Below are 12,284 nucleotides of genomic sequence, written 5' to 3' on the forward strand. Positions count from 1 at the left end.
CAAAGGGACTTTATTTTGCAAGGGTATTCAATGACTCCCGTTAGATCTGTTTTAAATACACATAAACACAAACAAGATGCTACACAGTTTATAACCATCTTTCCCCTTTACATAGTACTGAAACAGTAGTGAGTACAGTATGGTAACTGAGGGAAATTCACCAGACTAGTTGTGATAAGGGAGGATCAAGCTTAAGTTTTTTCATATCTCTTTTGAATCTGTCAGCTATTCGACTTGGGAGATTCAGAAGAGTTGTAGAAAAACTTAAGCTTGGCTTGAAATGTCACCATTTAAGGCATCAGATGTAAGGAGTTAGGGCATCTGGAGTTTGGCCAACCTATAGAACTTGGAGATACTAAAGTAATATCTGGAAAGCCAAGCACAGGGCCTAGACTCCAGGAAAGGGGTTAACAGACTTACTATGTGCCAAGTCCACAGCAGACCAGAGTCTGAGGACCAGGGTCCTCTTTCTGTGGAGACTGGAGGGAGAACCAAGGGCCCAGACAGCAGCCAATCTAGCCCCACAATCACATCTGATAGTGGACGGATCCCTGTCACGTCCTGGGGCTCCTGAAAGTGCCCAATTTTGCTTATAAACATGCAAAGGGAGCATCTGGTTTGCGATCTGCAGGCTGTGTCTAGATGCTGTGTTTTAGTAGGAGAAAATCACCTATTTTCTACCAGGCCAGATTCTCAGTGGTCCAGGCCTAAGTCAGGGCAGAAGCAACAGAGTACATGCTATTGCTGGGGCAGGCTAAAGCCAGCATACTTTAGCATTTTATAGATGTGACGAAAGAGGCACAGAAAGCTGTGGAGCTTTCCGAGTTCATGGAACAAGGCAGAGGTCCGACTACTATTTGAAGCTTACTACCTAACTTGTTATGCAAATTTGCCTATTGTTTGTGCATACTTGTGTGCATATATTATGTGAATATGCCTACTTCAGCACACAACACACATTCTTTAAATGATTCAGTGAATGAATATATGATATAAGGTAGAATTTATCCTGTTTGAATATAAAGGTATTTATTCATTCATTCAATAAAGACAGGAAAGGTACGTGCTCTCATGGAGCTTACATTCTTATGAGGGGAAGAATTAATACTCAAGATTTTATAATAGTTGAACAGGACTGTTTCAAATAATATTGAGTGTTGTGAAGACATAAGATAGAATACTGAAATAAGAATTTTGCCTTTATCTTTATACAAAGGCAACAATGACTAAATGCAGATTAATGAAGCCTGCAGGGAACTAATTCTGCCTTCTCCATGCAACAGTGTACCTACCATTTATTCCCCTTCCCCTAATCACGTTTTCTGGTTTGGTGGCCAAATCACGTACACTTTCTGTCATTTTCCTGAAATATATCAATAATGTTTAATTTGACAGAATCTGAACCAAACTTGTGGGGGAAGAGCAGGAGGGTGAGCTTTGGGGTCTGGGCCAAGCCTTACTCTTCAGAGAAGCAGGTTAACTAATGGCTGAACTATGAATTGTGCATAGTGTTCAGTAAAAATTCCCTTTTCTCAGCATCAAGAGAACAAGAAAAAACAGAATATTCTCCTCTTGGATATTTCCATAGCTCTTGACTGACCTTGTACCACGCACAGACTAGGTTTTGAAATACGTCAGAAGTTTAAATTCAGTTATCTTTATTAACTCCTTGCCCACATCAGCTTAAGCCCAATATGTCCCAGGAATAACTTGAAGGTTGTTATGTAGAAAGTTAAAAGGACTATTGAAAGCAGAAATACGATTTCTAGAAAAGGGAATCTTTTCTACAATATTCTACTTTCTTTTCTAATGATTGAAAGGACAGAGAAATTCAACTTTTAATTCTAGCTGGAGCATCCACATTGATGAGCTACTAATCTCACTGTGCCTCAGGCTTCCTATTTGTAAATAAAGAGATGCCTGGTTGTTGTCAGGCTTTAAAGTAATTTCATGTTCATGTACATTCGCATATATAAAATATATAGCACAGTGCTTGGCACATAGTATACACTAAATAATTTTTTTTTCTCCTCTGTAAGGAGTTCTGGCCTTAATTTCAAACAAGCCACAAACTGAAACCATAAAGATGGAAATAAAGAATATAAAATTTGAAAATGTGTAAATTACTGAAAGCACAAGAACCATTAATTGTCAAGGATGGTTCTCATTAAACTAGCAGCATATGTTGCTATTATAAGGATGTTTGTCACGAGCTCCTGAGAGGTCTATTAACAATAAAATCCTATTATTCCAGATGTTTCACATCCATGTAATACACCCACAATAATTAATTTCATATGGGCTAAATTCATAAATCTAGAAAACTAGAAAGATGTGTTATTCACCACATAAGGCATCTTATATCCTATTTATAATCTGACTGAAATGCTAAAAAATGCCATTAATTACAGGGAAACCCACTATCATTTTTCTTTATCTCTGGAATAGACTTTGAATTTGAAAATACTCCATTACCATTATAAAGGCAGCATCTGAGCAAACAAGGAGAAGAAGAAAGTTGCTGTCACATCTGCTGTTGCCGCTCAGGTCACTTCTCCTGGTGGCGTTATGGCTCAGGATTGCTGCTGCCACCCCTGGCTGGCCTTAGCTGGGCCCTGCTTTGTGCCAGAACTGTGCTAGGTGCTTCATGTGTATCATGACTTTTCTTCACAATATCCTCATTAGATAGTCTTCCCTTTATAAAGGTAGAGGCTCAAAGAAGTGAAATAACTGATCCAACGTCACAACTCCTAAATGATAAAGCTAGGATTTGAACTCAGATCTCTAGCACCAACATCTGACCTCTCTCCATGTTACTAAGCTGCCTCTCTAAGGTAATAATAAAAGCTTTCATTTGTTGTGTGCCTGATCCAGCCTGCCAGATAACCTGAGACAGAAAAAAGAAACACACACACACACACACACACACACACACACACACACGGGAATCTCCAATATAAAGTCCGAAGGTCAACTACTGCAACTGCCACTCAATGTCAGAATACCCTTCACAGAGGCTTGACAAATAACTAAATGGTCACCCAGAGTTCATTAAACCCTGTACCTCTTGAAGGCAGAGATTCATCTTCTTTTATATTCTAGCACCTGTTGTGCGCTCTGGTATGTACAGTCAATGTTAATTTTTTATTTTTATTTTTATTTTTTAAGATTCCAACTTTTTGAATTTTTTCCCCTTTTACACAAAACAAAGTAGAAGAAATAATAAAGGATTAAAACTGAAAAAGTTATTCTGTAGAACATGTATACACAAAAAAATGTGTATACATGTAGTAGAACATGTATACATAAAAAAATCCAGATAGGAAGACAGGCTTATTTACAATGAAAGTAAGGTAAAATTAAGGTAGTTTTCTTATGAAATATTTTTTTAAAAAATCAAATATATGCTATAATAGGCACCACTGTTTACAACAATATTAAAGACAAAAAAACAACACTTATTTAATAGGCACAGATATACCACAAGGTACAACATCGGTGCAATAAATTCACAAAACCGTATTACAGCCAGTTAATCAGTTTAAGAATTGTTCCCAAGTCAGTCACATTTTTGGCTTTCATTCCTACAGATTTCATTCCTACAGATTTCAAATACTCTAAATTTCTAGCTATCGAGAAGTTAAGAATGATTATAAGAAGCTTTCCAAGGAGTTACAAAATCTTTGTAGACCAAAGGCCAACTATCATCACCTCAAGTCTGCTCTCACCAGCAGCCCTTGTATTTTTCAGGGAGAAATCTCTAGGAAAAAGTCAGACACCAGTGTAGTCACTATCTCCCATGCCAAACCCAGGGGACTGAAATGACCAGTATTACCATAAAACGAGAATTGTGAGGTTTACCTTAAAAGGCTTATTCTTAAAAGGCTTATTCTGGTCTCAAAAATTAGTCAGATAAGATTATCTTCTACTGAAATGAATCTTGCCTAAACACAGAAGACTGGTATCCTTTACTGCTGGTCCTAAAGTCATAGACATGAATTTTAACCTACTGTATACTATAGCTAAAATCAGTTGAAAATCTGAAATTAAAAATATGCTAGAAATCCTAAATCCAATCTTTTGGAAGTCTGCTATTGAAAGGCCTTTAAGGATTTACTAACTTCAAGTCTAAGTGCAAAGGGACAAAAGCTTAAGCCTGTCGGACATTCCTTTTTTTTGGACAAAAAGATCAAAGTTTCCTACAAATTGCTAAGCTTTGCACAAGCGAGAAACCTACACATACTAGTGCATGGAATCAGTTTCATTTTATTCCATGGGGATTCTTCTCCCATGGGAAAGAAACAGAATGAGGAATGAATCTTAATTGGTCTCTTCATCGCAAGTGGTAAACTTGGTCTCTACATTCACAAAGTCAGAAAGTTTTTTAAGCAGACTGTGGAAGCAGACAGTAGAACCAGCTTCCTGTAGCCACAGACCACTACCTTGTATCCAGCAAGAGCAAAGATGAACTTGAACAATTATCCAGAGTCACTTGAATCGTACTAAAGGGCAAGGTTCACCACTATAAAAAAGGAAGTTGTCTAAAAGCAAGAATTCAATTAACCCTGGGTAAGAAAAATCAAAACAAGTCATACATACTAATGAGTTGTCCATGAGGCCAACTGGTAAGAACGTACTCAAGTATACATGACATGAAGACACTATGCACAAAGCATAACTTGGCGAGCCTGCATTTCTATTAACTACGGGCAGAGTGAGGGAGAGCAAAGAGCTACTTCTGTAACATTTTAGTATCCAGATAGTACAGCAGAAACCATTCCCAGGGGCAATGGGTGCTCCATTAATCACACTGAATAAAGCAGATGAATTATTCATTTTTCTATTCTTTTTGTTTGAGAAGTTGGGTTAGCTCCCTTTTGGCCATTCCAGTGTACTTAGAAATGATTCCATGTTGGTTTAGTCCAGGAAGCAATAGTAAAGAAGTCACTATCAGGTAGGTGAGAAGCAAGTTGTGAACTTGCTGTCCCACCTAAGCAATCTCAGTTAGGGAAATGATCATGGTCATGAAGTACATCTTAGGTTTATCTTCCTTTAGTGTGAAGAGGCATTTCCACCAACCCATAGCTCTGCATCGAGTTTTTAACTAGATTGCTGCAAATTTCATGAAATCTTTGCTGTTGTTCAGTGGTCCATTTATTGGAGCCAAAAATTCTAGGCACCAGAATGGGAACATTGTAATCAGCCAAATGGATCTAGATAGTAGATAATCAGAAACATCAAAGAAACCACACCCATGATGGCAGGTGGAAACCAGGCTGTTTCCCATGGGAGGACTTTATCAGCAACAGCATCACTTCTCCCCATCCTTGCAGCTGTTTTTCCAGACTTGCAGTCTCTGTAGCCAGCAGGTTAGTGATGTGATTATCTCCCTCTGCCATTATCTCTGAGATGCCATCTCCATGAGAGCAGGCTGCCTTCCCAGTGAACCCTCCTACCGAGACCTGCATGGCGACCACAGCACCAGAGTCAATGTTCATCGAACGGCAATTTATCACATGACAAAAACACACGAATTTGGGCTATAGAAGAATAGTCATTCAGCAGGTGAGATTTCAAGTTTATGATGTTGAGGATTAAATGTGGGTAAATATAATATCTAGAAGAAATTATATACTGTTTTCAAACTTGAGACTGGAACCTACTGAAACAGCAATGTTATCACATAAATGTGGCAGGATGAGCCACAGACAAGAACCCCTCAGACATCAAGTTGTAGAAGGAAAAGTCTTTATTCAGCTGGGAGCATAGGCAGACTCACATCTCCAAAACCAAGCACACCGAGTGAGCAATTCCTGTCCCTTTTAAGGGTTCACAACTCTAAGGAGGTCTGTGTGAGAGGGTCATGATCGATTGAACAAGCAGGGAGTACATGACTGGGGGCTGCACACATCAGTAATTAGAACGGAACAGAACAGGACAGGGGGTTTCCCAATGCTTTTCCATACAATGTCTGCAATCTATAGATAACATAACCAGTTAGGTCAGGGGTCGATCTTTAACCAGGCCCAGGGCGTGGCGCCAGGCTGTCTGCTTGTGGATTTCATTTCTGCCTTTTAGTTTTTACTTCTTCTTTCTCTAGAGGCAGAAATTGGGCATAAGACCATATGAGGGGTGGTATCCTCCCTTAAAAATAATAGCTATGTTAATAATTAACATTTATTGAGCACTAGCTGTGTGTCAATCACTATACCAAGAACTTTAAATTATAAACACAACTAATCCTCATAACAACTCTATGAGATGCATAGTACTATCTCTGAACTCAAGGAATGTAAATAAAAGAGGTCATACAGCTAGCAAGATATAGAGCCAGGATTCAAACAAAGGCTGTCTAGCCCCAGAGCCTGCCGGCAACCACCATACTAAACACTCCTTGGGAACTCAAGCTAAGCTAATGGGATACCATGGAATTGTAGGTTATTTTATCTATTTATAGTTTTCCTATTAGATGTTTTTACACCATGAGAAAATTAGCTGGAAAGCTAAATGGTTTTTGTTTGTTTGTTTGTTTACCTGGCTGTAGAAATCAGGAAAAGTCAGGATGAAAAAGACATGCTCTAACAAGTTGGAGGAGCTAGATACCAAACTGCTAGAACATGTGACATGTGCTATCACCTTTCATCTTCTCTTGCACTACGGTTGGTGCCAGTGTGATGTAGTGGTTCAGAGCTCTGGCTTTCAACTCAAATGGAGCCAAGTTCAAGTCCAGGTCTGATGCTTACTAGCCGAGTGATCTGGACAGGGCAAAGACCTTCAAATCCTTCACATATAAAATGTGCCTAGTTATAATATCTCTTTACATCAGGAGACACTAGAAAATTTAAACAAGATAATACATGCAAATTTTAGTACAATGCCTGGAATATATCGAAATGTGCATATAAGTATTATTGCTATTAGTTCCTCTTTTACAGATGTAAAATAAGAAGGTCTAAGATATCAACCAGATGCTGAATAAAGTTTGTGTGCTTATAAGCCCAGCACTTTGGGAGTCTGAGGCAGGTAAATCACCTGAAGTTAGGAGTTTGAGACCAGCCTGACCAACATGGAGAAACCCTGTCTCTACTAAAAATACCAGACTTTCTAAAGGTGGTCGTGCATGCCTGTAACCCCAGCTACTTGGGAGGCTGAGGCAGGAGAATCGCTTGAACCCAGGAGGCAGAGGTTGTAATGAACTGAGATCACACCATTGCACTGAAGCCTGGACAACAAGAGTGAAACTCCATCTCAAAAAAAAAAAAAGTAGAAAGCCACAAGCTCTCCTTTGTCTTGTTTGCAAGCAATAGCAGCAAAGAGAGAATTCCCACTCTTCTAGCAGTTTCAGAAAAACAGCCATTTTGTGATGTTACAAAGCATAAGCCCTCCCTCTCCCTGTGGTCCTATGTTCAGTACCAGCACTAACCATTTGTGTGCTCTAGGTGGGGTTGCCTTCTGCTCCACCACCAGCCAGGATTAAAGAGTGTCACAAATAGCAGGAATCTATTCCTCCAAACTTCATGTTATATAACAGAAAGTCAACTGAATAAAATAAAGTAAGCAAATAATCAACGAGCCCATATTGTTCTTTCAGGTTGATAACATTTTGCCAAAACATGCCTTCTAGTAGCTATCATTATTAAGACTTTCACTTATATGACTTTACACATGTTGCTTAAGGCTTTTCATGTGTATTACATGATGTTTTGATTTTCACTATCATCCTGTTGGTTGAGTTGCTGGGATATCAGCATTTCTCTTTTGTGATGTGGAAACTGGGACTTGAATCATCTGCATGAATTGATCCAAATCCCGTAATCACAAGGCCAGAGAAAGAATTTTATGAAATCTTGTTTCTTACTTAAAACTCTGCCACCAGGTCTTACTGCTCTCAGAGTGAAATCCGATCTCCTTTCCATGAATACCTGTATGGCCTGGCTCATGCAAACTTGTCTAATCTCATTTCAGGCAGTTTTTTTCTTTCTTTTTTGGAGACACAGTCTCACTCTGTTACCCAGGCTAGAGTGCAGTGGTGCCATCTCGGCTAACTGCAACCTCCACCTCCTGGGTTCAAGCGATTCTCGTCCCTCAGTCTCCCAAGTAGCTGGGATTACAGGCACCCGTTACCACACCTAGATAATTTTTAAAATACTTTTAGTAGAGATGGGGTTTCACCAGTTTGGCCAGGCTGATTTAGAACTCCTCACCTCAAGTGGTCCACCTGCCTCAGCCTCCCAAAGTGCTGGGATTACAGGTGTGAGCTACCATGCCCTGCCCTCTATCTGTTACTCATTATGCTCCCACAACATGGACTTTCCATTAAAGGAAGGTTCTCAGCTGTTTCCTGCATCGGGCCCTGTATGTGGTCTAAGGACAGAGAGGCATCCAATCAGCAGAGCACCGGGCAGAACACACCTGGGAGGTACATCTGCAGGTAGTGGGGCATGGGTTCCATGCCTCTCAGGAGATTCTGCTCCAGAATTCTAAGAGACTTCTTTAGATTCAAAACTTGGTGTCATTGGGGAATACTAAGCTGATCATCATCTAAGAGGTAAACACAGAACAATAAAACTTGATGAGGATTTTATTTGATAATCGTGGTGCAAATATTGAGGGATGGCAACTAACATGATTCAGCATTTGCTACATGATGTCTTCTTAATTTTATACAAGGATTATCATAGACGAAAATAGATTTGGTGCGATAAAAATACCTCTTCCAAGGATACACAGTTTTTAAGTGCAAGTTGGTATTGAAACCTAAGTTTATTTGGTTCTACTACACATGACATTTGCCCTCTGACAAGATGACTTGATACTATGTTAAAAGAATTACTCAACTAGGGCTATTTTAATTTCCTCACAAAGGACAAGATTGGTTCAAGATACAGGAATGGTGCTAATTTTGAAAGGAGACTTGGCAGGCTCTGTGTCTGGAGAACAAAGCTGAGAGGACTGGGAGCGAGAAGGGCCCTGACAGGAAATTAGTTTGGAGAATACATTACTTATGAGATAAAATCATGGAAAAATGGCATTTGAGTTAAGTTGCATAACTCTACTGGCTCTAACTTATTATACATTAACAAAAGACATTTAATAAAAGCTTTACCTCTCTTTGATTCAACTGTTTCAATCATTGAAAACAAACAGCACAATTAAATCACATCTTAAAGACTTGTCATCCCAAGATAATTCATGATGGATTTTCAAAGGTTTTATGCTAAGAGAATCTTCCCAAGAAATGTATATGGATAAAATATTCTGAAAAACAATGTGGAATAGATAATGTCTGGGCTTCAGAATCAAGAGATCTCTGTAAAGACTCATCTCATACATTTGCTAAGTAATCATAGAATATTTCACAATCTAATTTTTATTGTACTAACTGGCACACTGGCAAATGGGTGAAATCTTAATATATATTCACAGAGCTACTGTTAAATACATTTAAATGTTTTATATCAAAATGTTGATATTTGGCTGCTGATGCGTATTATAAAATGAATAAATGAATGAATGAGCATATGAGTACTTTGAGATTATTTAAAATAATCTTACCAATGTATACTTATTGGTGTTTTTTTTTTTTTTTTTTTGCTGGAGTGCAGTGGTATGATCTCAGCTCACTGCAACCTCTGGCTCCCGGGTTCAAGTGATTTTCCTACCTCAGCCTCCCAAGTGGCTGGGACTACAGGCGTACACCACCACGCCTGGCTAATTTTTGTATTTTTAGTAGAGACGGTGTTTTGCCATGTTGGCCAGGCTGGTCTCAAACTCCTGATCTCAGGTGATCCGCCTGCCCTGGACTCCAAAAGTGCTGGGATTATAGGCATGAGTCACTGCATCCAGCAGTGTTTTTATTTCAGAACTAATTAATTTATTACTCACATTAATTCTAATTGTACTTCAATTTGCTAGAGCATAGATCACTATTGTTTAGTACTAATGGTCTTTTAAAATTACTAGGAAACAACAACATACTAATAAACATATGCTCACAAAATCTATCACCTGTCCTTATTTAATCTTTTTTAGTAGACACCAGTATGGTTTAAATCACCAAAACTTTTATTTTATAGTTTTATCATACAAAACAAATTATCTTTTGCCTCATTTTTTTTTTCTTTTGGAACCAACTCAAGTTTCTATTATCTTCATGATGTCTTTGGAAATGTAAAAACTTTATTTATATGTTAACTGATTTTTAAGATATCATAAAATTGTATTTCTCACTTTGCCCACATCAAATGAGATATTTTGCTTGATTGACTCAATGATTTTTTTTAAATGGCCTTTTGAATTAAAAAGCAGTCAAAGACTGAACGTGATTTTCCCAGTCTGTGACTCAGGTTCCCAAGCTGAATCTGATGATACCCAGTAACAATAAAGTCTTATGCTATAGAGTAAATATCTATAATGTGAGTGTGTTGTGGGTTTGTTTGTGGATGGGATCACAAGTATCTAGAACATGAGTCAATATTTCCCATCTCTGGCACACAGAACAGACATTGCTGGTCAATTGCCAGTATTCCCCTAACTCTACCTTTCAACTTCTTGACACAAAACTTGGATTATAAATTTGTCATCACTACCTTATGAAATAAAACATACCTGTATCTACCCAATAGGCTTATAGCTATAATACTTTATACTAGAGGAAAAGAGAAAGAATTATAAGTGGATGATGCAATTATTCTGGAACAACTGGATACCTAGATTGATGATAAAGAGAATTAGCCAATGTTACTGATATAAAAGGCCATCATTATTTAACCAAAGAGCTTAATTTTGCATGAGGACCTGGTGGTAGTTTTAGAATGAATGCCTAGAATCCTTGCCTTCCAGACAGCCCTTCTTAAACTATGTCCACATGAGAATACACATACCTTGAATATATATTATGAAAAAAAAATGATACTATGATTCCGGGGATTGTTCTACTGAAGACCTGTCTTTTGAAATCCTAATTGGTTCTGGGTATTAATTACTACACTCTATCCAATAAAATACTTTCTCTTATCTTATTGCATGGTATACTGGAAAAAAGTCTCAATACCCACATAAAGCTAATATTGTTTATTTATTTATTTATTTTTGCTATATACCATTCCAGGGATGCCTTGAACTCCAGAATTACCTGAATGTAAGATTTTCATATCAAAAAGCTATGGCCAATTTTTATATTCATCTCTGTATTAGGAGATCCTAAATTAGGAACCAGGCTGCCCAGCAGGAGGTGAGTGGTAAGCAGTGAGCATTACCATGCTCTATGGAGGGGACAGTAGCATCCCAAACCTAGTTGAGAAAGAAGATGAAAAAAATATTCAGTAAGAACTTAGGCAAACTTACAAATATAGATGACATACTTTCCATTTAATGACCTGGATAGCGCCTGTTCTCATTTCTTCCCCCCAACTTTCTGAGGCCATTTGACTATGCCCAGAATCTAGAGCAATCCTTCACAGTACAGATCATGTTTGCAAAGAGTTAGTTGGGGTAGGACAGCTAAAAATCACATCCAAATATTATTAAATCTTATTTGATGGATATCTTAATAAAAAGACTGAGAGCATAACTGGTTCTATCCTGTCTGAAAACACTATCCAATGCCCCAATTTTCCAAAGATTGATACTAAATCAGACCTTCTGTGACTTAATTCCTGCTGTGATGTTATGCCCTAGTTTTGATAATTGCACACTCTTCCTAGTTTCTGTTCATTCGCTTAATAATGACTTATTGAATACCTAATATATTTCCAGAATAATTTTTAGATATTTTGATACAGAGATAAATAAAAATAGCCATGGTGCTTGTGACCTAGTTGAGAAAAACCTATATTTACACTCTATATTTAAAGAGAGTACTGTTGGAGCACAGATAAGGGGCGAGTTAAGCCTGGCTCAAGGAGTCAGGAATGGTTTCTCAAGTAAGAGAAACCTGGGTTATGTCTTGAAATGAGAAGCCATGGTTTGATGTGCTTAGAAAGACAAGAGAGGAGGCCGGGCATGGTGGTTCACACCTGTAATCACAGCACTTTGGGAGGCTGAGGGGGATCGATCAGGAGATTGAGACCATCCTGGCCAACATGGTGAAACCCTGTTTCTACTAAAATACAAAATAATTAGCTGGGCATGGTGGCGGGTGCCTGTAGTCCCAGCTACTCAGGAGGCTGAGGCAGGAGAATCGCTTGAACCCAGGAGGTGGAGGTTTCAGTGAGCTGACATCAGGCCACTACTCTCCAGCCTGGCAACAGAGTGAGACTCTGTCTCAAAAAAAAAAAAAAAAA

General features: G+C 38.4%; 1 protein-coding gene and 1 pseudogene across 3 annotated transcripts in view; both read right to left on the bottom strand.

Moving 5' to 3' along the window:
- TENM4 (teneurin transmembrane protein 4) overlaps positions 1-12,284 on the bottom strand; it is a 3,083,677-nt gene that overhangs the window by 2,060,199 nt on the left and 1,011,194 nt on the right. The gene's annotated exons all lie outside the window — the stretch shown is intronic.
- LOC140713501 (ADP-ribosylation factor-like protein 6-interacting protein 1 pseudogene) lies at positions 4,829-6,162 on the bottom strand (annotated as a pseudogene).

The sequence above is a fragment of the Chlorocebus sabaeus genome, chromosome 1 (assembly GCF_047675955.1).
Source record: "Chlorocebus sabaeus isolate Y175 chromosome 1, mChlSab1.0.hap1, whole genome shotgun sequence".
Lineage (NCBI taxonomy): Eukaryota > Metazoa > Chordata > Mammalia > Primates > Cercopithecidae > Chlorocebus > Chlorocebus sabaeus.